The sequence below is a fragment of the Lontra canadensis genome, unplaced genomic scaffold (genome assembly GCF_010015895.1).
Source record: "Lontra canadensis isolate GAN:19392208 unplaced genomic scaffold, GSC_riverotter_1.0 scaffold209, whole genome shotgun sequence".
Lineage (NCBI taxonomy): Eukaryota > Metazoa > Chordata > Mammalia > Carnivora > Mustelidae > Lontra > Lontra canadensis.
This window is the reverse complement of record NW_022631203.1, coordinates 251,501-278,736: the sequence shown is the minus strand read 5'-3', so window position 1 is coordinate 278,736 and position 27,236 is coordinate 251,501. Positions and strand designations below refer to the sequence as shown.

The 27,236-nt window shown below is 36.0% G+C and overlaps 2 protein-coding genes across 2 annotated transcripts in view; one reads left to right on the top strand and one right to left on the bottom strand.

Moving 5' to 3' along the window:
• POF1B (POF1B actin binding protein) overlaps nucleotides 1-125 on the bottom strand; it is a 100,814-nt gene extending 100,689 nt beyond the window's left edge. The window contains exon 1 of the mRNA XM_032848800.1: nucleotides 58-125. The gene's annotated coding sequence lies outside the window, so the exon portion shown is untranslated. The remainder of the gene's footprint in view (nucleotides 1-57) is intronic.
• Nucleotides 1-27,236, top strand: part of LOC116861910 (MICOS complex subunit MIC27-like) — a 552,532-nt gene that overhangs the window by 388,461 nt on the left and 136,835 nt on the right. The gene's annotated exons all lie outside the window — the stretch shown is intronic.

Below are 27,236 nucleotides of genomic sequence, written 5' to 3'. Positions count from 1 at the left end.
GAAGTCATTTATCAACTCCCTCTGCCTGTAGTGGTGCCCTGGAGAGGTTAGAGTTACCTGAGCAGCAGCAGGAACAGGTCTGGCAGCTGCAGAGGAGGCAGCAAAATTATTTGAGTGCAAATGAAAAGTAGAGCCACCCTGTGAGATTGCTCCAGGAAATGGTACTGACACGCCCCTCAGGGGTGGATTCACCTGGCAGCTTTACTTGCCAAGAGAGGCCCTGCTTTCCCACAGAGATACAAGGCTGCATTCAAGTATGTAAGGGAATCTGGAAAGAATAGAAATGAGGAATTTTAGGGCTGAAGCCAGAGCTTCCAAGTCCACAGTCTTGGAAATTCATTTAACTGTAAATAAGCATACAAAGACATGCTTGTGTCTAAACTTATTGGAGAAAAAAGTAACAAACGTCACATGAAAGTGACTTTCCCATGGTTCTTAAGCTTACTAAAGAGAATTACGGGCATGGATATTATCATTCCAAAGTCCCAGATCAAAATACAAAGTATTAGCATAGGAACACACTAATTTTCACAGATAAATTTGCATTCTTTGAAAACCCAGTTGGTAATTTCATTTAAGGAAGATTGTTATGGGGTATCCTTCTAACAACTCTAATTTATGGACCTGTGTATCTTGCTCCAGACCTCATATGACTTTCTTAACTTATATTGAAGTAGATTTGTCTAAGTGATGGTTGTCTATAAATGGGAGATTGGTCAAGAAAGATCTTACCATTCCACAAATACTTTGCATTTCAGCATTTACATTTATTGTTTTGCATTTTTACAAAAGAATGTACTCTGATTTCATGTGTGCCCTAAAAAATACTGAGTTTGGTTTCTTTTTTAGTATCTAGTTGTTAAAGAAGCTGCGCGTCTTGAAAGGGGCCTGACTTTATGAAATGAGATTTAAACATGCTCAGCACTTATATTTATTACTACTTGAAATTACAATAATAATGCCTACTTACCCACCATATTTTGCCCTGCAGGATACTTTAGCATCACTGAACTATAGAATACTCACTAAGTGTGTCTTCAGAAAAGGGGTGTCTTCCTACTGTGTATATACACCACAGAACCTAGCACACCATCATCATTCTGGAGAGGAAGAGAGTATCATTGAGCTGGCTAGTCAGTCTTTCTTCTGCTAAGTGAACAAAAAGTAGTGATTTTTTTATTAATCATTTTTAAAATTTATTTTCAACATAACAGTATTCATTGTTTTTGTACCACACCCAGTGCTCCATGCAATCTGTTCCCTCTCTAATACCCACCACCTGGTTCCCCCAACCTCCCACTCCCCCACCTCTTCAAACACTTCAGATTGTTTTTCAGAGTCCATAGTCTCTCATTGTTCACCTCCCTTTCCAATTTCCCCCAACTCCCTTCTCCTAACTCCCCATGTCCTCCATGCTATTTGTTATGTTCCACAAATAAGTGAAACCATGATAATTGACTCTCTCTGCTTGACTTATTTCACTCAGCATAATCTCTTCCAGTCCCGTCCATGTTGCTACAAAAGTTGGGTATTCATCCTTTCTGATAGAGGCATAATACTCCATAGTGTATATGGACCACATCTTCCTTATCCATTCGTCCGTTGAAGGGCATCTTGGTTCTTTCCACAGTTTGGCAACCATGGCCATTGCTGGTATAAACATTGGGGTATAGATGGTCCTTCTTTTCACTCCATCTGTATCTTTGGGGTAAATACCCAATAGTGCAATGGCAGGGTCATAGGGAAGATCTATTTTTTTTAAGATTTTATTATTTATTTGACAGAGAGAGAGATCACAAGTAGGCAGAGGCAGGCAGAGAGAGAGAGGGGGAAGCAGACTCCCCACCAAGCAGAGAGCCGGATGTGGGGCTTGATCCCAGGACCCTGGGATCATGACCCTAGCCGAAGGCAGAGGATTTAACCCACTGAGCCACCCAGGCGCCCCGGGAAGCTCTATTTTTAATTTCTTGAGGAATCTCCACACTGTTTTCCAAAGAGGCTGCACCAACTTGCATTCTCACCAACAGTGGAAGAGGGTTCCCCTTTCTCCACATCCCCTCCAACACATGTTGTTTCCTGTCTTGCTAATTTTGGCCATTCTAACTGGTGTAAGGTGATATCTCAATGTGGTTTTAATTTGAATCTCCCTGATGGCTAGTGATGATGAACATTTTTTCATGTGTCTGATAGCCATTTGTATGTCTTCATTGGAGAAGTGTCTGTTCATATCTTCGACAGTCTCTTCAATAAATGGTGCTGGGAAAACTGGGCAGCTATATGTAGAAGAATGAAACTCAACCATTCTCTTACACCGTACACAAAAATAAACTCAAAATGGATAAAAGACCTTAACGTGAGACAGGAATCCATCAGAATCCTAGAGGAGAACATAGGCAGTAATCTCTTCGATATCACCCACAGCAGCTTCTTTCAAGATATGTCTCCAAAGGCAAAGGAAACAAAAGCCAAAATAAACTTTTGGGACTTCATCAAAATCAAAAGCTTCTGCACAGCAAAGGAAACAAACAAGAAAACAAAGAGACAACCCATGGAATGGGAGAAGATATTTGCAAATGACAGTACAGACAAAAGATTGATATCCAGGATCTATAAAGAACTCCTCAAACTCAACACACACAAAACAGATAATTATATCAAAAAGTAGTGATTTAATGGTAATTTACTATGACCAGGTACTGTGCGAGGAGCTTTACATGGATTAGCTGTCATTCTCACAAATTTATGCATGTGTATAGGAAACAGAGGCACAGACACAGAAAGCCACAGACATTTCCCAAAGTGAAACAAGTAGTAAATGGTGGGTCTAGGATTTTAGCTCACTTTAGAGGTTAAGCTCTTATTTACTGCATTATTTTGCTATATACATTTCAAAATTATGCTCTGCATCTGACCATCTAATAAATCTTCTATGTGGGAAATCAAAGTACAGTTTTGAACTGCTGGCTTGTAAGTGACTCTAAAGGCATCTTTGGATTTTTTATGGGGGAGAAGCAAGCAAAATGCTGAAAATCAACCTTGAAAACTCTTTAAAATTATTAAAAATAAATTATTGTGTATTTACATTGCGTGCTGTATGCTGCAAATCTAATCCTTTTTCATTTTAATGCTATTTCTCAAGAATCAATGAAAATTTAATTAGAAACATGTGACCTGCAGAACAGTCTTGGAAAATATCAGATTGATAACCTGTTAATATCCTTAGCAGTATCATTTTGGATAGGCTTCATGTGTGAACAGGGAATGGGTAAGTGAGGTCATCCAGTCAGCTCTGATTGTTGAAATCTGAATTTAAAATACACACAAAAAAACACATAAACATAGTACTGTTAATATTTCAGCCAAAAGATGGCCTACTAAATAGAAATGGCAATGAACAATAAAACTTCCTTCATTGATAAAAGGGTGACTATACCTGTTGTGCACATTGCTTGGATATATGGCATTTTGAGGCAACCACCTTTATGCACTTGGGCAAAAATTATCATGTGATATCCTCCAGCCTTGTCCAATATTCTTCCCCATCTGTGGGTAAGAAACAGAGAGAGAGCTTAAAGCTCAGGAATAGTGTATAAGCAATGAGATTAGGCATTATCTGGCAGACAAAACACATCTAACTATGAAATATATGTTGACCACCGTAGTTCACCTTAGAGAGGATTAACAATATTCCTATCAAAGTTCCTGCTCCTTTTCTGAGAATTCACTTGTGCTTTAACGATCTGAATCTCTGATTGTTTTATTTCTCCTTAATGCAAATAATATTCTCATCTATTTTTATTAATAAATGCATATAACTATATTTGACTGTTTAATAATGGTATTTGACTGTTTTCTACTTGAAAACCCAAGGGATTGACACTGCATTCTGCAAGCTTCATGACTATGCTACCCTTCTCACATTGGTGGATAGAATAGTCAGAGTTGATTCCTTATTCTCAGCTCCAGACTTGTTCACATATTCCTAAATTATATTTCTGGCAGTTATTTTGTTTTACTCAGTAATATAGATATTTTATGTTTATTACTGAAAAAACTCATTTATATGATACATTTGATTTCCCCTTAGAACTAATAAACTCTTAGAAACTAATTCAGTTCTAACAGATTATTTATTTATTTATTTATTTTTATAAGATTTTATGTATTTATTTGACAGAGAGAGACACAGCTAGAGAGGGAACACAAGCAAGGGGATGGAAAAGGGAGAAGTAGGCCTCCTGCAGAGCAGGGAAGCCCAATGTGGGTCTTGATCCCAGGACCCTGGGATTATGACCTGAGCTAAAGGCAGACGCCTAAGGACTGAGCCAACCAGGCACCCCTCTCACAGATTTTTTTAAAATAAATTTTATTGTTCCTGATTATAAAAATAATTCATTCTTTAAAAATTCAAATAATTGGGGCACCTGGGTGGCTAGGTCAGTTAAGTGACTGACTCTTGTTTTTCGCTCAGGTCATGGTTTTGGGGTGGTGAGATTAAGCCCCATGTTGGGCTCTGCACTCAGCACAGTGTCTGCCTCTCCCCCCCCTTTCTGCCCAATCCCCTAATCATTCTCTCTCCCTTTCTCAAATAAATAAATCTTTATTTTAAAAATTCAAATAATTAGGGGTACCTGGGTGGCTCAGTGGGTTAAAGCCTCTGCCTTCAGCTCAGGTCATGATCTCAGGGTCCTGCAATCGAGCCCCACATCGGGCTCTCTGCTCAGTGGGGAGCCTGCTTCCCCCTCTCTCTCTCTACCTGCCTTTCTGCCTGCTTGTGATCTCTGTCAAATAAATAAATAAAATCTTAAAAATTCAAATAATTAAAAAGATGTATAAAGTAGAAAATGAAACTTCCCATATTGATGGTAGGAGAAAGGGATGGGCTAAAGATCAGGAATGTTTGCTGTATACATTATCGGTAATTTAAAAAACTGATTATATTTTGACTGAGATGTTTTGAAGATCATCTGAAAAAGTCTTGATTTTACCTACCTCATAAAATTGTTCTTAGAATCAAAAGAGAAAATGTCTGCTAATTATAATGCACTATCCATGTACAAGCTTAAAAATATTACTCATAGATGATGAATGTGATTTTTGTAAAATAGTAGGGTTTGAAAAGCAAATATGATGGGCCTGGCTTTTGAAAAGCTTAGCTACCTAAAACATTGAGGTAAAATAGATCAGTAATAAATTTATCAAAATGGGTATATAGAACTATCTTAGAATATTAAACAATATCAGTTATTATAACTTTAACACCAAATGAATTTCATCAGCATCAGCAGTAATGTTTTTATATGTATAAGTAATCTTGCACTCCACCTCTTGTTTTATGGGAATGATGTCCAGGTCTATCTCAAGCCCTACTCCACTATTAAAGCTCATGGTGTAATGTCAAAGGGTAGAAAGTTAAAGTGAAGTTACTCAAGTCTTTTTACTTCTGCCTTCTCTATGATCGAAGAGAAGAATGTTCATATGGAAAGAGTCAATAACCATTGGCCAGAGAGAGCTGAAGCCCAAGATAATGAGATATTATATGAAAACCCCTCTGTTTCACTAAATGAGTCCAGGTCACTTGATCTAGCAGAACTCCATTCCAGCCTTCTGACAGATCTTAAAGATGAGCTTGCTTAACTGCTGTTGGGCAACTTTAGACTGGGAAATGTTTCAGAATAACAGATATGAAGAAACATTGTTTTGTTTTAAAAAAATGAATGGTAACGTTTACAAACTGAACAGCTTAGTCTAACATCAATTCAATCAAAAGTCTTTATCAGATTATCAGCTATCTGATGATACACAAATTTAGAATGGAAATTTGTGATCTCTGAAAGACCTTTGGTTATCCTTTATTCTGGTTTCTGATTCTCAGTCCTTTAGTAAATTTTAACTGTGGATAATTTGTGGATAAATTTTAACTGTGCATAATTTTGCTCAGAACTAATTTCAATGTTCTAAGAGCCACACTAGAGAAAACGAGACTTCATTTCTAGACAAAGTAAATCACTCCTCTGTATGATTTTAATGCAGTTGAACAAAGACCAAGCTTCAATGATTCTGGCAGACCCCCAAGGATATCCGACATTTCCTGTAAAAAAAATACGTCTTGAATAACACCAGAGTGTTTTACCTAGAAAAGAGAAGTGTTTTGCTTCCAAATGAGTTTAAGAAATACTTGGTTAAATATCATTTGAGAAATAGCTTTACTGACATAATTATAGCTTTTCATAAGCTAATATACATTATGATCTAAATAGATGATGTAATGTGTAGAGTTTTTCAAGTTTTGTTGGTGATGTAATATATTTTGAGTGGAATAACTTCAGTTACTTGTATTCTTCAGATGTTTTCTTCTTTATGCTTTTTTCCTCTATATGCTCTAAACTAAACTCATAAAACAGGTGGGAATTCACACCTAATTTATAATTCTATCAATAGTCCCTGAAACAGAAGCAGTAGCTTCACCTGGAAAAGTTTTACAAATGCTAATTCTTGGGCCCCACCCCAGATCTCCTGAGTCAGAAACTCTGGGGTGGGGCTCAACAATCTGTTTAACAAGCTCTGCTGGTGATTCCAAGGCATGCTACAATTTGTAAATCTCTGAGTTATATCAGTATGTTTTGGACAGGCTTGGATAAAAGAGGAAGATGGTAGTGCCAGAGAGATGAGACTTTCAGTATATTAGGTAAAAACTCACAAGCAGCTCAGGTGATTAAAAGTCTATAATAGAGGTGAGCTACAACCCTTGGTAAGAGTCAAACTGTTTTATATACAAGAAGAAGTTAGAATGAACTATGGTGTAGTACATCATTTATAGTTATCTAAGTTATCTGATGTTAAACATAAAATATTTTTATTTTAATAAAAGGAAAATATTGGAGATACCAAAAGACTATATAGTGTTGATGAGTGTAGTTTTGAAGTTAGACAGACCTAGATTTAAATTTTAGCCCTACTACATATTAGCTCTATGGCTTGGTAAAGCATGTTACTTCTCTGAGCTTCTGTTATTCTCAGTGAAATGGATAATAGCCTGTAACAAAGGATTTGTTGTATGGATTAGATAAAATGCATATAAAGTGTCTATCATGGTGTCTGGTACATAGTAACTACACAATAAATGGCAGTTCTTAAACATTCTGCTCCAAATTTGGTTTGGGATAAAGGAAAAAGAGCTTGCTATGGATTTGCCAGTGGAAATTTGCTTAGAGTAGAAAGTAATATATGAGGCAGAGTGGACTTACAAAAGGGAAAAAAGTGGGGAAATACCAGGTAACTTAGTCACCAAGAAGCCCCAATCAACGTAACAAAAAGGAGAAGATATAAAGAAGCTTGATTGTAAGGCAATCATTTATTTAAAAAGCTTGGCTTGGATGAAAGAGTTTAGTTAGGAGATAAAACAAGTCTTTTGGGGGCACCTGGGTGGCTCAGTGGGTTAAAGCCTCTGCCTTCCACCCAGGTCATGATCCCGGGGTCCTGGGATTGAGCCCCGCCTCGGGCTCTCTGCTCCACAAGCAGCCTGTTTCCTCCTCTCTCTCTGCCTGCCTCTCTGCCTACTTGTGATCTCTGTCAAATAAATAAATAAAATCTTTAAAAAAAACAAGTCTTTTGATATCTGTTCGAGATATCAGTGTGCAATGTAGATAAATTATAAGGAGTTTTATTTTCTTGGGGGGAGTGACTATTTTCATTAGAGGGGGATACATTAGAGTATCTTCAATTATCAGCATCTTTTTATTGAAGTATAACAACCAGAGTGTTATATTAGTTTCAGGTGTACAATATAATGATTCAACAATTCTATACATTAGTCAATGTTCATCTAGGTAAGTGTACTCTTAATCTCCTTTATCTATTTCACCCATTCCTCCACCTCCCTTAATTCTGTATAAAAGTACCCAAATCAAACAGAAAAAAGGAAATAATAAATATAAGAACTGTATAATGTTAAACAAAATGTCAGTCAGAGAAAGACAAATAACATATGATTTTTATCATATGTGGAATTTAAGAAACAAAACCGATGAACATAGGGGAAAAAACTGAGAGGTAAATCGTAAAACAGACACTGTAGAGAACAAACTGAGGCTTGCTGGAGGGAAGGTTAGTGGAGGATGGTCTAAATGGGTGATGGGTATTAAAGAGGACACTGGTTGTGATGAGCACTGTGCATTTTATGTAAGCGATGAATCACTAAATTCTACTCCTGAAACTAATATTACACCACATGTTAACTAACTGGAAATTAAGTAATAACTTGAAACAAACAAACAAAAAAGTACTGAAATCTATAAGAGAAAAGCAAAAGAATAGAGGAGTAATGAAACCAAAAGTTGGTGCTTTGAAAATAAATAATAAAATTGATAATCCTCTAACAAGATAGACAGAAAAAGAAAGTACAGATAACCAAAATCATGAATAACACTACTGACTCCACCTACATTAATAGGATAATGAAGTGCCCTATGAAAAACTATGCACATACATTCTCCAACTTAGAATAAATGGACCAATTCCTTGAAAACCACAAAATACCACAGCTCACTCAAGATGATATAGATAATCTGATCAACACTACATCTATAAAATAACTAGAATAAAAAATAAAACTTCCAAAAAGAAAAATGTTGAATTACACCAAACATTTAAGGAAAAATTAATACCGTCTCTATACAATCTCTTCCACAGAATAGAAAAGAAAGGAATACTTTATAATGTATTTTGTGAAGTCAGCATTACCCTGATATTAAAAAGGCAATACAGGAAAACTACAGAAAAACAACCCTCATGAACATAAATTTAAAAATCCCCATCAAAATATTAGTAATTCAAATCCACAATACACAAAATGAATAATATATTATGAGCAAGTGTGATTTACCCCAGGAAAGCAAGACTGATTCAATGTTTGAGAATCAATCAATATAATTCACCATATTAACAAACAAACAAACAGAACATAAAATTACCTTAGTGAACACAGAAAAAGCATTTGACAAAACCCTACATCTGTACCTGATAACAAGTCTTAGTAAACTAGATAAACAGAAACTTCCTCAATCAGATAAAAAGTATCTATGAAAAACTTACAATACCTTACTTAATGATAAAAGACTGAATGCTTTCCTCCTACAATTAGGAGCTAGCAAGAATGTCTGTTCTTGCCACTCCTATTTAATATCATACATGAAGTCTTTGGTGGTGAAATAAAGGGAAGAAAATTATATAAAAGGATTTCACATTTGAAAGGAAAAAGGTTAAACTACCTCTATTTGAAAATGGCATGATTATCTATGTAGACAACTCTAAGGACTCTACAAAAAAAAAAAACTCTTGGAACTGATCAGTGAGTTTGGGAAGACTGGAAGATACAAGGTGAAATACAAAAATCAATAGAATTTTATATAGTACAATGAATAATTGGAAATTGAAATAAAAAACTGATAACATTCATAACCCCCAGTGAAATGTTGAAGGAGGATGCCTGGGTGGCTCGGTTGGTTAAGCAACTACCTTCGGCTCAGGTCATGATCCCAGAGTCCCAGTATTGAGTTTTGCATCGGGTTCCCAGCTCCACGGGGAGTCTGCTTCTCTCTCTGACCTTCTCCCCTCTCATGCTGTCTCTCACTCTCTCAAATAAATAAATAAAATCTTTTAAAAAAAGAAAAAAAGAAATGTTGAAGCATATATCAAATAATATAATGACTGCATACTGAAAACTGCAAAATGCCAATGAAAGAAATTGAACAAGCCCTAAATAAATGAAAAAAGATCCTATGTTCATAGATTGAAAGATTCCATATAGTTATGATGATAGTTCTCTCCAAATTGGTCTACAAATTTAATGCAATCTCAATAAAAATCCCAACAAGATTCTTTGTAGATATACACAAGTGGATTCTAAAAATTATATGGAAAGATAAAGCTACAAGAATAGCCATACAAATTTTGAAAAAAAAAATTAACAATGTAGGAGGAGTACCACTTAAGATCTACTGAAAATTGGCCTGCTGGGAAGATGGACGAGTAGGAGCATCCTAAGCTCATCTCATCCCCTGGATACAACCAGATAACACTGACATTTGTGTAAAACCAAAAATAAAAATGACCTGAAGACTGGCAGAACAAACTCCACAACTAAAGGTAGAAGAAGAGGCCACACTATAGAAGATAGGAAGGGTGAAGATGTGGTCTAAGAGTTAAACAGACCATCACCATCCACAGTAGGGAGGAAGCTGGTGTTACAGAGAAGAGCAAAAAAACCCAGACTTTATGACAATGAATTCCCATAATATTTGCCTTTGAAAGTGAAAGGGACCAAATTTCATAAGTTCTTATAATCAGTGGGAAAAATGCCAGGGGCAGATGGGAGAGAGAGTGATTTCCTCATCTCACTCTGCCCTAAAGAGACAGGGACCATGGGGTGATCTCTCCAAGAAAAAAGGACCTGGCAGGTGACATTTCTCCCTTGATCCCCCTGCATAAACCATTGCCACCTGCAAGAACTAGCACAGCACCAACACACCACCTGACTGGTTTGCACCAAACCCTCACCCTCTGCATTTCAGCAGATCCACCCTTCCCAGTCATACTGGCCTCAGTCTCAGCATTGTGGGCCCCTCTCCCAGAAGACCAGCCCAAACTCTGTCAACACCATATCTCCTAAATGTGTGTTTTGTGGGGCCTCAGTTCTGGCAAAAGCAGGGGTAGGTCTCATATCTCAAGCAGACCACTGCACACCTACCTAAAATGCACCCCAACCCTACTGGTTACCAAACATTGCCCACAACAGGCAAAAAGACCATCTTCAGATAAGTAGGCTGAATAAAAAAGAGGCAAAAGCAATAGCAGAGCACACACAACACACATAGGAGACACTGCCTGAAGCTCCAGGCCCAAGGGAACCCGGGAAACTGCACTGTAGCTATAGGACTTCTTCATAAAGCTATTATCATTAATAGCAAGAGAAGTAGCTCACTTTCCTAACACAGAGAAAAAAATACAGAAAGTCAGACAAAATCAGACAGAGAATTATCTGTCAAATGAAAGAATAGGATAAAACCACAGCAAGAGACCAAAGCAAAACAGATAAAAGTAACACTCCTGATAAATAATTTAAAGTAATGATCATAAAGATACTCATTGGACTGGAGAAGATTGGAGGACATCAGTGAGACTTTTTTTTAAAAAGATTTTATTTATTTATTTGACAGACAGAGATCACAAGTAGGCAGAGAGGCAGGCAGGTGGTGGGGGGGAAGCAGGCTCCCTGCTGAGCCAAGAGCCTAATGTAGGGCTTGATCCCAGGACCCTGAGATCATGACCTGAGCTGAAGGCAGAGGCTTAACCCACTGAGCCACCCAGGCGCCCCATCAGTGAGACTTTTAACAAAGAGATAAAAAAGAACCAATCAGAGATGAAGAACATGATAAATGAAATTACAAATACACTTGATAAAACAAGTAGCAGGCTAGATGAAGCAGAAGAATGAATTCATGAACAGGAAGACAGATAAATGGAAAGTCACCAAGCTGAGAAAAGGAAAGAAAATTATGAAAATTAAGAAGAGTTCTTAGGTAACTCAGTGATGCCGTCAAGCATAATACCATTCTCATTATAAGGATCTCAGGAGAAGAGAGAGGAAGGGGTCAGAAAACTTATTTGAAGAAATAATAGCTTAAAACTTCCTTAATCTGGGGAAAGAAACAGATATCCAGATCCAGGAGACACAGACATCCCCTTGCAAATTGAACCCATGGAGGTCCACACCAAGATGCTAGTAATTAAAATGGCAAGAAGTAACAATAAAGAAAAAAATTAAAGCAGCAAGAGGAAAGAAGATAGTTACATACAAGCGAAACCCCATAAGACTAACAGTGGGTTTTTAAGCAGAAACCTTACAGGCTAGAGGAGTATAGGGTGATATATACAAAGTACTGAAAAGGAAAAATCTGCAGCCAAGAATATCCTATCCAACAAGGATATAATTCAGAATAGAAGGAGAGATAGATTCTTAGACAAAAACTAAAGGAGTTCATGACCACTAAACTAGTTCTACAGAAAAGTATTAAAGAGGACTCTGAGTGGAAAGGAAAGACCATAAATGAGAATACGAAAAGTAAAAAACAAAACAAAACAAAGACAAAAACAAAAACACATAAAAGCAGTGAAAATAAATATTTCTATGAAAATAAGCCAAGGGATTAATAAAATAAAGGGATTAATAATATGACATCATATACCTAAAATGTGGGGTGGGGAGGAGTAAAGAATGGGCTTAAATTTAAGTGGCCATCAACTTAATGTAGACTACTACATAAAGAAGATGTCGTATACAATCATAGTGGTAGCCACAAATAAAAAACCTGAATAGATATGCAAAAACGAAGAGAAAGTGTTCCAAGTGTTTTGCTAAAGAAAGCCAACAAACCATGAAAGAGATAAGAGAAGAATCAGAAAAAATCTATAGAAATAACCAAAAAAAGGTAAAAAAGAGTAATAAATATATCTATCAATAAAATAACTTTAACTATAAATGAACTAACTCCTCCAATCAAAAGACAGGGTGACAAGATCATTAAGAAAATAAGATCCATCTAGGGGTGCTGGGTGGCTCAGTAGGTTAAACCTCTGCCTTTGGATCAGGTCATGATCTCAGGATCCTGGGATCGAACCCTGTATTGGGCTCTCTGCTCAGCAGGGAGCCTGTTTCCCCTCTTTCTCTGCCTGTCTGTCTACCTACTTGTGATCTCTCTCTCTGTGTGAAATAAATAAATAAAATCTTTAAAAAAAAAAGAAAAGAAAATAAGATTCATCTATATGCTGCCTACAAGAGAGTCCTTTCAGATTTAAAGACACCTGCAGACTGAAAGTGTGGGGTTGGAGAAAAGTGTATCATGGAAATGGATGTCAAAAGAAAGGTAGGGTAGCAATACTTATATCAGACAAAACAGACTTTAAAATAAACACTGTAACAAGAGACAAAGAAAGATACTATATAATAATAAAGGTGACAATCCAACAAGAGGATATAGCAATTGTAATATTTATGTACCCAACATGGGTCACCCAAACACATAAAACAGTTAACAAACATAAGGAACTAATAGATAGTAATACAATCATAATAGGGAAGTTTAACATACCATTTATACCAATGGACAGATATCCATGACCCAGGAGTTGCACTATTAGGTATTTACCCAAAGGATACAAACATTGTGATCTGAAGGGGCACCTGCACCCCAATGTTTATAGCAGCAATGTCCCCAATAGCCAAACTATGGAAAAAGCCCAGATGTCTATTGACAGGTGAATGAATAAGGAACATATGGGGTATGTGTGTGTGTGTGTGTGTGTGTGTGTGTATACATATACTGTATATCTATACTGTATATCTATACCTATACCTCTATCTATATAGGATGGAATATTACTCAGTGATCACAAAGGATGAAATCGTACCATTGACATAAGCACAGATGGAACTGGAGGGTATTATGCTGAGTGAAATAAGTCAATCAGAGAAAGACAATTTTATGGTTTTACTCATGTGGAATTTACAAAACAAAGCAGGATCATAGGGGAAGGGAGGGAAACATAAAATAAGATAAAATCAGAGAGGGAGACAAACCATAAGAGACTCTTAACTATAAGAAACAAACTAAGGGTTGTTGGAGGGAAGGTGGGGGGGGATGGGGTAACTTGGTGATGGACATTAAGGAGAACATGTGATACAATGAGCACTGTGTGCTACATGCAACTGATGAATTACTGAGCTCCACATATAAAACTAATGATGCACTATATGTTAACTAACTAAATTTATATAAAATAAGTTAAAATTTAAAAGAAAAGAAAAATCGATGAATGGTTTAGAATGACACACTGGACCAGGTGGATTTAGCAGACATATTCAGACCATTCCCTCATAAAACAGCAGAATACACATTCTTTTCAAGTGCATATGGAACATTCTCCAGAATAGATCACATATTAGGTCACAAAACAAGTCTGAACAAATTAAAACAAAACAAAACAAAAAAGTCATAGCATGCAACTCTTCTGACCACAATGTTATGAAACTAGAGATCAATCAGAAGAAAAAATATGGAAATAGAACAAATTAATGAAAGTTAAATAATATGTTACTAAACGGTGAATGGATCAACCAAGAAAACAAAGAAGAAAATTGAAAAACACACAGAAACAAAACAGTTCAAAATCTGTGGGATATAGCAAGTGTGGTTCAAAGAAGGGGATTTATAGCAATACAGGCCTATCTCAAGAAGTAAGAAAAAGCTCAAATAAACTACCTATGCTTACATCTAAAGGAAGGAGAAAAAGAAGAACATGTAACACCCAAATCAAGCTAAAGAAGGAAATAATAGATTAGAGCAAAAGTAAATGATATAGAAATTAAACACACACACAAACACACACAAACACACACACACACTAAAACAGATCAATGAAACCAGGAGCTGGTTCTTTGAAATGACCAAAAAATTGATAAATTTCCAGCAAGATTCAACAAAAAAGAAAGAGAGGGCAATATCTCTCATGAATATAGATGCAAAAATCCTCAATAAAATATTAATAAACTGAATCCAAAAATACATTAAAAAAATCATACACCACAATCAAGTGAGATTTATTTCCAAGATGTAAAAGTGGTTCAAAATTTACAAATCAATGTTGTATATCACATAAATAATAGAAAGGATAAAAAACATATGATCATTTCAGTAGATACAGAAAAATCACTTGAGAAGTACAATATTCATTCATAATAAAAAACCTTTGGCAAAGTAAGGTCAGAGGAAACATACCTCAACATAATAAAAGCCTTATATGAAAAACCCAAAGTTGGGGCACCTGGGTATCTCAGTGGGTTAAGCCTCTACCTTTGGCTCGGGTCATGGTCTCAGGGTCCATGGATTGAGCCCCGCTTCAGGCTCTTTGCTCAGTGGGGAGCCTACTAGCCCACCGCCTATCTCTCTGCCTACTTGTGATCTCTATCTATGTTAAATAAGTGAATAAATAAATAAATAAATAAATAAAATCTTTTAAAAAAAGAAAAAAGAAAAGAAAAACCCAAAGCAAACATCATATTCATTATTGAAAAACTAATTGATTTCCCCTAAGTTCAGGAACAAGACAAGGGTACTGACTATTTCTACTTTCTACCTTCTATTTTTATTCAGCATAATACTGGAAGTTCTAGCCACAGCAATTAGAATACATAAAGTAATAAAAGACATCTAAATTGGTAAAGAAGAAGTAAAACTGTTACTATTTGCAGATGACATACTGTATGTATAAAATCCTAAAGACTTGACCAAAAAACAACTATAAGTGATAAATGAATTAAACAGTCACATATACAAAATCAATGTATAGAAGTTTGCATTCCTATACAATGATGGAGCAGCAGAAAGTTAAATTAAGAAAACATTACCATTTACAATTGTTCCCAAAACAATAACATATATAGAAATAAAGTTAACAAAAGAGGTGAAAAACCTGTACTCTGTAAATTATAAAACACTGATGAAAGGAAATTCAAGACAATACAAAAAAATGAAAACCATTGTATTCTCATGGTTTGGAAGAAAAAATACTGTTAAAATGTCTATACTATTGGTCTATGTGTTACTTTTGTGCCAGTACCACACTGTCTTGATGATTGCAGCTTTGTAATAGATCTTAAAGTCCAGAATCGTGACGCCACCAGCTTTGGTTTTCTTTCTCAACATTCCTTTGGCTATTCAGGATCTTTTCTAGTTCCATACAAATTTTAGGATTATTTGTTCCAGTTCTGTGAAAAAGTTGATGGTATTTTGATAGAGATTGCATAGAATGTGTAGATTGCTCTAGGTAGCATAGACATTTTCATAATGTTTGTTCTTCCAATCCATGAGCATGGAACATTTTTTCCATTTCTTTGTGTCTTTAATTTCTTTCATGAGTATTCTGTAGTTAACTGAATATAGATACTTTGCCTTTTTGGTTAGGTTTATGCCTGGGTATTTTATGATTTTTGGGTACAATTGTAAATGGGATCGACTCTTTAATTTATCTTTCTTCGGTCTCATAGTTAGTGTACAGAAATGCAACTTTTTTCTGTGCCTTGATTTTGTATTCTGACACTTTATTGAATGCTTGTATGAATTCTAGAAGTTCTGTGGTGGAGTCTTTTGGATTTTCCACATAAAGTATCATATCATCTGCAAAGAGTGAGAGTTTGACTTCTTCTTTGCTGTTTCAAATGTCTTTTATTTCTTTTTGTTGTCTGATTGCTGAGGCTAGGACTTATAGTACTATGTTGAACAGCAGAAGTGATAATGGAGATCCCTGCCATGTTCCTGACCTAGGGGGCAATCTGTTTTCCCCATTGAAAATATATTTGCTGTGGGTTTTTCGTAGATGGCTTTTATGATATTGAGGTATGTACCATCCATCTCTACCCATGTAGAGTTTAAATCAGAAAAGGTTGCTCTTTTTGTCAAATGATTTTTCTGCATCTATTGAGAGTATCATATGCTTCTTGTTCTTTCTTTTATTAATGTACTGTACCATATTGATTGATTTGCAGATGTTGAACCAACCTGGCAGCCCAGGAATAAATCCCACGTGGTCATGGTGAATAATCCTTCTAATATGCTGTTGATCCTACTGGCTAGTATTTTGGTGAGAATTTTTGCATCCATGTTCATCTAGGATATTGGTCTGTAATTCTCCTTTTTTTAAATCATTTTTTAAAATTTATTTTCAGCATGACAGTATTCATTGTTTTTGTACCACACCAAGTGCTCCATGCAATCTGTGCCCTCTCTAATACCCACCACCTGGTTCCCCCAACCTCCCACCCCCCACCTCTTCAAACCCTTCAGATTGTTTTTCAGAGTCCATTGTCTCTCATTGTTCACCTCCCTTTCCAATTTCCCCCAACTCCCTTCTCCTAACTCCCCATGTCCTCCATGCTATTTGTTATGCTCCAAAAATAAGTGAAACCATATGATAATTGACTCTCTCTGCTTGACTTATTTCACTCAGCAAAACCTCTTCCAGTCCCATCCATGTTGCTACAAAAGTTGGGTGTTCATCCTTTCTGATGGAGGCATAATACTCCATAGTATATATGGACCACATCTTCCTTATCCATTTGTCTGTTGAAGGGCATCTTGGTTCTTTCCACAGTTTGGCGACCATGGCCATTGTTGCTATAAACATTGGGGTACAGATGGTCCTTCTTTTCACTACATCTGTATCTTTGGGACAAATACCCAGTAGTGCAATTGCAGGGTCATAGGGAAGTTCTATTTTTAATTTCTTGAGAAATCTCCACACTGTTCTCCAAAGTGGCTGCACCAACTTGCATTCCCATCAACAGTGTAAGAGGGTTCTCCTTTCTCCACATCCTCTCCAACACATGTTGTTTCCTGTCTTGCTAATTTTGGCCATTCTAACTGGTGTAAGGTGATATCTCAATGTCGTTTTAACTTGAATCTCCCTGATGGCTAATGATGATGAACATTTTTTCATGTGTCTGATAGCCATTTGTATGTCTTCATTGGAGAAGAGTCTGTTCATATCTTCTGCCCATTTTTTGATATGATTATCCGTTTTGTGTGTGTTGAGTTTGAGTTCTTTATAGATCCTGGATATCAACCTTTTGTCTGTACTGTCATTTGCAAATATCTTCTCCCATTCCGTGGGTTGCCTCTTTGTTTTCTTGACTGTTTCCTTTGCTGTGCAGAAGCTTTTGATTTTGATGTAATTCTCCTTTTTGATGGGGTCTTTTTCCTGCCTGGTGATCAAGGTAATGCCTCCTAAAATGAGTTTGGAAGTTCTCCTTTCATTTCTATTTTTTGAAAGATTTTCAGAAGAATAGGTATTAGTTCTTCTATAAAAGTTTGGTAGAATTCTCCGGGGAAGCCATCTGGCCCTAGGCTCTTGTTTGTTGGGAGATTTTTTTTTTAGATTTTTATTTATTTATTTATTTGACAGACAGAGATCACAAGTAGGCAGAGAGGCAGGCAGAGAGAGAGGAGGAAGCAGGCTCCCCGCTGAGCAGAGAGCCCGATGCAGGGCTCGATCCCAGGACCCTGGGATCATGACCTGAGCCGAAGGCAGAGGCTTTAACCCACTGAGCCACCCAGGTGCCCCTGTTGGGAGATTTTTGATGACTGCTTCAATCTCCTTACTGGTTATGGGTTTGTTCAGGTTTTCCATTTCTTCCTGGTTCAGTTTTGGTAGTTTATATGTTTCTAGGAATGCATCCATTTCTTCCAGATTGTCAAATTTTCTGGCGTATAGTTGCTCATAATATGTTCTTAAAATTGTATTTCTTTGGTGTTGGTTGTGATCTCTCCACTTTCATCCACGATTTTATTTATTTGGGTCCCTTCTCTTTTCTTTTTAATAAGTCTGGCCAGGGGTATATCAATCTTATTAATTCTATCAAAGAATAAGTTCCTAGCTTTGTTGATTTGTTCTACTGTTCTTTTGATATCTATTTCATTGATTTCTGCTCTGATGTTTATGATGTCTCTTCTCCTGCTGGGTTTAGGCATTTTTTGCTGTTGTTTCTCCAGCTCCTTTAGGTGTAGGGTTAGGTTGTGTACTTGAGAACTTTCTTGTTTCTTGAGAAAGGCTTGTACCACTATATACTTTTCTTTCAGGACCACTGGGTCCCAAATATTTTAGACTTGTGTTTTCCTTTTCATCTGTTTCCATGAATTTTTTTTTTCAATTCTTCTTTAATTTCCTGGTTGACCCATTTATTCTTTAGCAAGATGCTCTTTAGCCTCCATGTACTTGAGTTCTTTCCAACTTGTCTCTTGTTGTTGAGTTCTAGTTTCAAAGCTTCATGGTCTGAAAATATGCAGAGAATGATCCTAATCCTTTGGTACCATTCGAGACCTGATTTATGACCCAGGATGTAATCTATTCTGGAGAATGTTCCATGTGCACTAGAGAAGAATGTGTATTCTGTTGCTTTGGGGTGGAATGTTCTGAATATATCTGTGATGTCTGTCTGATCCAGTGTGTCACTTAAAACCCTTATTTCCTTGTGGATCTTTTGCTTGGACGATCTATCTGTTTCAGTGAGGGAGGCGTTAAAGTCCTCTACTATTATTGTAATATGGTCAATGTGTTTCTTTGAATTTGTTATTAATTGGTTTGTATAATTGGCTGCTCCCATGTTAGGGGCACAGATATTTAAAATTGTTAGATCTTCTTGTTGGACAGACCCTTTAAGTTTGATATAGTGTTCTTCCTCATCTCTTACTATAGTCTTTGGCTTTAAATCTAATTTATCTGATAAAAGGATTGTCACCACCGTTTTCTTTTGATGCCCATTAGCATGGTAAATGGTTTTCCACCCCCTCACTTTAAATCTGGAGGTGTCTTTGGGTCTAAAATGAGTCTCTTGTAGACAGCATATCAATGGGTCTTGTATTTTTACCCATTCTGATGCCCTGTGTCTTTTGATTTGGGCATTTAGCCCACTGACATTCAGGGTAACTACTGAAAGATATGAAATTAGTGGCATTGTATTGCCTGTAAAATGACTGTTACTGTATATTGTCCCTGTTCCTTTCTGGTCTGTTACTTCTAGACTCTCCATCTGCTTAGAAGACCCCTTTCAATATTTCCTGTAGGGCTGGTTTGGTGTTTGAAAATTCTTTTAATTTTTGTTTGTCCTGAAAGCTTTTGATTTCTCCTTCTATTTTCAATGACAGCCTAGCTGGCTATAGTATTCTTGGCTGCATATTTTTCTCATTTAATGCCTTGAATATATCATGCCAGTCCTTTCCGGCCTGCCACGTCTCTGTGGATGGGTCTGCTGCCAATCTAATACTTCTACTGTTGTATGTTACAGACCTCTTGTCTCGAGCTGCTTTCAGGATTTCCTTTGTAACTGAGCCTTGTAAGTTTTACTATTAGATGACAGGGTGTGTACCTATTTTGTTGATTTTGAGGGGAGTTCTCTGTGCCTCCTGGATTTTTATGCTTTTTCCCTTCGCCAAATTAGGGAAACTCTTTATTATAATTAACTCTGATATATCTTCTGCCTCTATCTCTCTCTTTTTTTCTTCTTCTGGAATCCCAATTATTCTAATATTGTTTCATCTTATGGTTTCACTTATCTCTCGAATTCTCCCCTTGTGGTCCAGTAGTTGTTTATCTCTCTTCCTCTCAGCTTCTTTATTCTCCATCATTTGGTTTTCTGTATCACTAATTCTCTCCTCTGCCTCTTTTATCCTAGCAGTAAGTGCCTCTATTTTTTATTGCACCTCATTAATAGCTTTTTAAATTTCAACCTGGTTATATTTTAGTTCTTTTGTTTCTCCAGAAAGGGCTTCCCTAGTATCTTCCATGCTTTTTTTGAGCCGACTTAGCACCGTGATAATCATTCTGAACTCTAGTTCTGATATATTACTAATGTATGTATTGAATAGGTCCCTAGCCATCAGTACTGCCTCTTGTTCTTTTTTTTTTTTGAGGTGAGTTTTTCCATCTTGTCATTTTATCCAGATAAGAATAGATGAATGAGAGAAAAAATACTAAAAGGGTAGCAATGACCACAGAAAATATATACTAATCAAATCAGAAGAGACCTCAAATTGGTGGAAGAAGAAAGGGGAGAAAGAAAGAAAAAATATACATACATATATATTAGACTCTTGAATAGAAAAGAGCCATACACTTTATTTTGGGTGTGTTTTGGTCTGTTAGAAGAAACTGCCTCTCAAAATTTTAAAGAAAGAAAAACATATATATACAAAAATAAGGGTAAACACAATGAATAGTAGAATATGACTGTAAAGATGAAAATTTTAAGAAGACTCTGAAAACGGAATTGATAATATCAGCATTTGGTTGAAAAAAGAAAAAAAAAGAAAAGAATGTGATCAGGCTGGAGACTAGAACAAAACCATGTACTAGATTTAAGGTATATTTTGATCTATTAGGAGAAACTCTATCCCAAAATTTTAAAGAAAGAAAATCATATATATATATATATATATATATATATATATATATATATATATATACAAAAAATAAGGTCAAATGAAAGGATAGTATGTGACTGTAACAATGAAAATTTAATAAGATTTAAAAAAAACGTATTATAATAGAATAGTTAAAAAACATTAAAATAGGAAAGGAAAATTTTTTAAGTATAATAAGAAAAAAATTTTTTAATTTAACTTTGAAAAACTAAAGAATCATGGGGGGAAAGCCATGAATTCTATGGGCTGTATTCCCATAGCTCTGAAGTTTTGCAGTTCTCTTTGATCAGTGAACTTCATCTTGGCTGGATGTTCTTGTTGATCTTCTGGGGGTGAGGCCTATTGTATTGATTCTCTAGTTTCTTTGCCAGAGATGGAATTGCACCGCCCTTGCCAGGGGCCAGGATAAGTGGCCTGGTTCAGAGAGGGAATCTGGTTGGGTTCATGGTCAGTAGCTTTTTTTTCCCCTGAATGTTTTCATACAGATTTGGAAGAAGAGAATGAAGATGGCAGCCTCCCAATCTCCAGCCCAGAGAAGCCAAGAGCTCAGGGCCCCACTCCTCAGTGTGCCCTCAGAGAAAAGCCGTCAGTCTCTCCCATTGTCCTGGTCTCTGGTTGCACTCCGTGCTCACCCAGCCAGTGACCAAGCATTTCTATCTCTGGTGAATGGCCCTGTTTGGAGTCTCCAAACCCAGCAGATTCATGCAGTGTGGTCCTGCACTGCTCCTTCCGGAGAAGGAAGGAAGGGGTCTCCCTGGATCTGCCACTTGTGGGGCCCTGCTCGAAGAGCAGTGGCCTGATTGTGCCTCAGATCACAGTTTAAGGAAAGCCCCAGCTGAATGCCCACTCCTGGGCTCTGTCTCCACCACTGGCTTCCCAACTCTGATACCTGGGAGCTCTGCCACACTCAGACAACTCTATGACCCTGCAGATCCTGAGACCACACTGTCCCCACAAGGGGTCCATCCCCCACTTAGACTCTGGAGCAACATCCCTCAGTGGGGCAGACTTCTAAAAGTTCTGATTTTGTGCTCCCTAGCTTTACAGCTTGCCAGGAGCTGGCCCCTCCCCCTGCAGTCTCTCTTACCATGTGTCACCTTGGATTCACTTCTCCACACATCCTACCTTCCAGAAAGTGGTCGATTTTCCATTCCTAGAATTTCTGCTCTTCTTCTTTTGGCTCTCCAGTTGAGTTTGTAGGTGTTCAGAATGGTATGATAACTATCTAGCTGAACTCCTGGGACCCGATGATATTTAAGTTTCTTACTCCTCTGCCACCTTGCTCCTCCCCTGGTTCTTGCCTCTTCTTTTGTTAATGTGATCTATCATATTGATTGATATGTGACTGTTAAACCACCCTTGCATCCCAGAAATACAACTCACCTGGTCCTGGTGAATAATCCTTTTAATGTACTGTTGGATCCTATTGTCTAGGATCTTGTTGAGTATTTTAGCATCCATGTTCATCAGGGAGACTAGTCTGTAATTCTCCTTCTCAATGGGATCTTTGTCTGTTTTTAGGATCAGGGTAATATTGGCCTAATTAAGAGACTGTTTCTTGTGAATAAGCAGTTCTTGCACACTTTTTTGGTAAATAAGTAACTTTGAATTTCTATTATTAGTTTCACAATCTAATGTTTTTATTAAACTATATTTATAGTAAATAGACCTTGAAATTATTTTGGTGTTAAGTGAGAAAAGTAAAAGAGGCAAGATGTGTAATGTTAGTAGGGTGTTTTCTCATGTCAAGGGTGGTTTGATACTATTAATGTAATATGAGCATTTGCCTCACTGGGTTATAATTAGTATATAAAAAGTACAATGCAGGGAAGATAATGTTAATCCCTATTAAGATAATGGTAATGTTGGATCATGAGAATAAAGATATTACTACAAATAGTTCTCTGATTAGGTTAATTGTTGGGGATAATGTTAGATTAGTAAAGCTTGCTAGGAGTCATGAGGTGGCCATTAGTGGAAGAAGCCTTTGTAATCCATGGGTTAGAATTATTTGTTTGACTATGTGTTCATTCATATTTTGAATTTTCTAGACAGAATAATATTGATGATGTAAGACTGTGGTTGATTATTATAGCTGTAGATTCTATGTAGCTTTGTGCTGTTTGAATGAGAATAGTTATGATTACATAGGCTATATGACTGACAGATGAGTATGCAATGAGAGACTTTAGGTCCATGTGATGTAAGTAAATAGAACTTGTTACAATTATTCCTCATAATGATAATATGAGGAAAGGATGGGCTCTGTGGGTTATAAAAGACTTCAGTATTGTTGTTATTCATAATATTCCATATCCACCTAATTTTAGTAATACAGCTGTGAGTACTATTGAGATGGCAATAGGCACTTCTTCATGTGATTTTGGTAGTCAAGTGTAGTCTTTAGAGGGGTATTTTTAGTATTAATGCTATTATATATGCTAGTCATAGGTAAATATTAGACCAAGAGTTGGATTTGGTTTGGGCTCAGTATTAGACTATTATAAAATTTAAAGAACTTGTAAGATTTTAAACATATCTCAGTGCAAGTAGGAGTGGTAATGACCCTACTCGTGTGCAAATGAGGAAACAGAATGATGCGTTTAATTTTTCCATTTGGTTTCCTCATTGAGCAATAATGACTAGAGTTGCTACAGGATAGCTTCAAATAAAATGTAAAACAAAATTAATTCTGTGACAGTAAAAGTTATAGGAACAATTGTAGTAAAAATTATTATTGTAATATACAGATTTTTTTGAGCTGGGTTTTCTTTTGGTAAGTGGGACTGGCTGGCTATAAGTATTAGTGAAAGAAATAATGGTGTTAGTACCAGAGGAGGTAAGAAATAAGGAATCAGAAAAGTAATGAAAAGTTGAGGATGTTGTCATTAAGTTGGTTTTGGTATGATACACCAATAAGGCTAATTAATTAACAAGGAGTTGTGTTGATTCAATTATGTTAGTTTTTGATAATCATGTCAGTGGTGCTAGTATGACAGCTTGAATAATAATTTTTAACATTGGAGGAGGCTGAGATTTTGTATGTAGTCAGTTCTGTAACTTTTGGATACTAATATTAGCAGGGATAGTCCTAGTGTGGCTTCACAGGCTGCAAACACTCAAAAGATGATAGGCATCATGCTAACTAGTGTGAAGTGGATATTTAGAATTTTTATGATCACTATAATAAAGTGATAGTATTATGCCCTCTAGACATAATAAAGATGGTATTAAATGGATTGATGTATTAATAGTTCTATAAGGAATATATTAATGTTAGAAAAATATTGATGTAGACTAGGGACGTTTCACAATTATGCAGTTAAACATAATTTGAGGGGAAATCATTTGTTTTAACCTAAACTAATTATCATATTTTGTTCATTCCAGTCCTTTTTGAGTTCATTCATAGGCTAAGTGGTAGTAGGCCTAATAGCTTTGTTGGGCTGATAAGTAAAATGAGTAAAAAACAAAAAAATAAACAAATAAAAATTTAAAAAATTAAAAAATAATATGAGTTAGGGTTCAAGTTTATCCTTTATAATTATAAATAGCTATTATTTGTTTTGATGTCAGTTAAATTAACTATTGTATAGAGATTAAACAATTATTAATTAGTCAATTAGATGTAAGGAATAGAATGCTTGGAAATATAGTAATTACAATCACAATAGGTAGTCTTATTACTGTTGGGGTAGTGAAAGAGGCAAACATATTTTTGTGCACTGTTTTTCTCTCAAGGGATATGGTATTTCAGTATTTTAGTTTATTTTAATACAAAGTTTTATGGGTAAGTATAATTTGAGAACTTTAGTTGAAATATAATGAATAGCAGTATAGTTATTGATATAATGGTAATAAATCAAGTTGATGTATCTAGTGTGGCATTCCATTAAGGAGTTTTAAATTCTCAGTCTTTAACTTAAAAAGTAAATATTTATCTTCTCAGTGATATTATATAATGTATAGAGATCACTTTTTTAAATATTGAAAATCAGGAAAAATTGCTAAAAAACTACAATTTGACCCATGAATTTCCAAGCATTATCCGTAATATAGTCTTGGTCATGTAGTTAGTAAGGTTGTTTGATTCAGTTTTCCAGAAATAGTCTGTTTTTAGGCCTAGGTAGGGAAAAGTTCATGAGTGTAAGACTCTTCTGATGAAATTAGTACTCAGATTATTATTTCTACAGGTAAAAAAAAATGGTTATTAACCTTTAATAGTCATAGTTCCCCTGGTTTTAGTTTTTGAATGGGAACTGTATAAGAGTCAAAGTTTAATTCTTCATAGTCTGTATATTCATAGCTTCAGTATCATTTATGACCCATGGTTTTTATGGTTAATAAGGGGTTATTGATCTCATCTGTGATGTAAAGAATTCATAGTGATGGTAGAGCAATTAGAACTAGGATAATGGCTTCTAGGATAGTTCCTACTTCTTGTGATCCATTGTACTTGTGTACATTGTACTCTGTGAATTAATTTAGTTGTTAGTATTAATGAAATAATACAAAGGACTAAAGAGCTGATTAAGAGGATTATCAATATGTCATCATGAAAATATAAGTGTTCATTCATAATTGGAGATGTTGATTCTTGGAAACCTAATTTAAAGGAGTATGCCATAGAGATTTAAAGGACTTCAACCTATAATTTAACTTTGACAAAGTTTTGCAATTTTTACTAATATCTCATTATTGAGAAAGATATATGGTTATGGTGTTGGCTTGAAATCAGTTTTATAGGGTTTGACTCTTTCCTTTCTTATTTTAGATTTATGCAAGTGGATTCTTCAAATATGTGATATGGAGGAGGGCATCAGTGCAGTCATTTGAAATTGGTATTAATCACTTCTATCACTGCTACTTCTTGTTTGGATGCAAAGACTTCTCAAACTATAAAAATTATTAATATTACTGCTGTTGATGTGATGAATGAACCTATAGGTGAGATGGTATCTCATGTTGTGTACATATCTGGATAATTGGAGTAGCATCGAGGTATTCTTGATTAACCAAGAAAGTGTTGTGGGAAGAAGGTTATATTAACCTCAACAAACATAATCGTGAAGTGAATTTTTGCTCAAGAAGAATTGAGTGTGTAGCCTGAAAATAGAGGGAATCAATGGATATAACCTCCAATAATAGCAGATACTGCTTCTATTGATAAGACATAGTAGAAATGTGCTACTGTATATAATATGTATCATGGAGGACAATATCTAGGGATCAATTAGCTAATACAATCCCTGTTAGGCCTACCACTGGGCTGCCAAGGGTCTACCCAGGGATCATTGTATGACTGGTGATCGCTTGATGTTGCCTCCATGAATGGTTGTTAGTCAACTAAATATGTTTGCTCCTGTTGGGTTAGCAATAATTACAGTGGCTGATGTAAAGTATGCTCATGTGTTAATATTCATGCCTATAGTAAACATATGGGGAACTCTTGCAATGAAACCTAGGAATAAGTGGATATTATGGCTCAAATTATTACTATGTATGCACAGGGTTCTTTTATTTTTTCCTGAATAGGACTAATAGGTGAAAATATGTGAATCATTCAAAAACCAGGTAAAATTAGGATATACATTTCAGGGTGTCTGAAGAATCAATATAGATGTTGTTATAGAATGTGTCTCCTCTGGCAGGGTCAAAGAATGCAGTATCTAGGTTGTGGTCTGTTAGTAGCATAGCAACTCCAGCTGCTAAAACTGGAAGTGACAGAAATAGAACGGCCTTAATTAGTTCAGATCAAATGAATAAACGTATTTAGTATTGGAATATATCAGATGGCTTCATGTTGATATAGTAATGAAGTTGATAGCCCCTAAAACTGTGGATACACCTGCTAAGTGAAGGAAAAAATTAGATCTACTAATGCTCCTGTGTGTGCTAGATTGCCAGCTAGAGGAGGATATACAGACTGACCCATTCCTGTGTTTTCTTCAACTATGGATGCTGTAAGAGTAGAAATTATGGTGGTAATGGTCAGAAGCATATATTGTTTATTCAGAGAAATGCTATGTCAGGTGCTCCAACTATTAGTGGTACTAGTCAGTTTTCAAACCCTCCAATTATAATAGACATTAGTATAAATAAAATTATTATGAATGTGTGTGGGTGGTCACAATTACTTTATGAATGTTGTCATCTTCCAGTAAAGCCCCAGATTGACCTAGTTTGGCATGGATTAGAAGGCTTAGA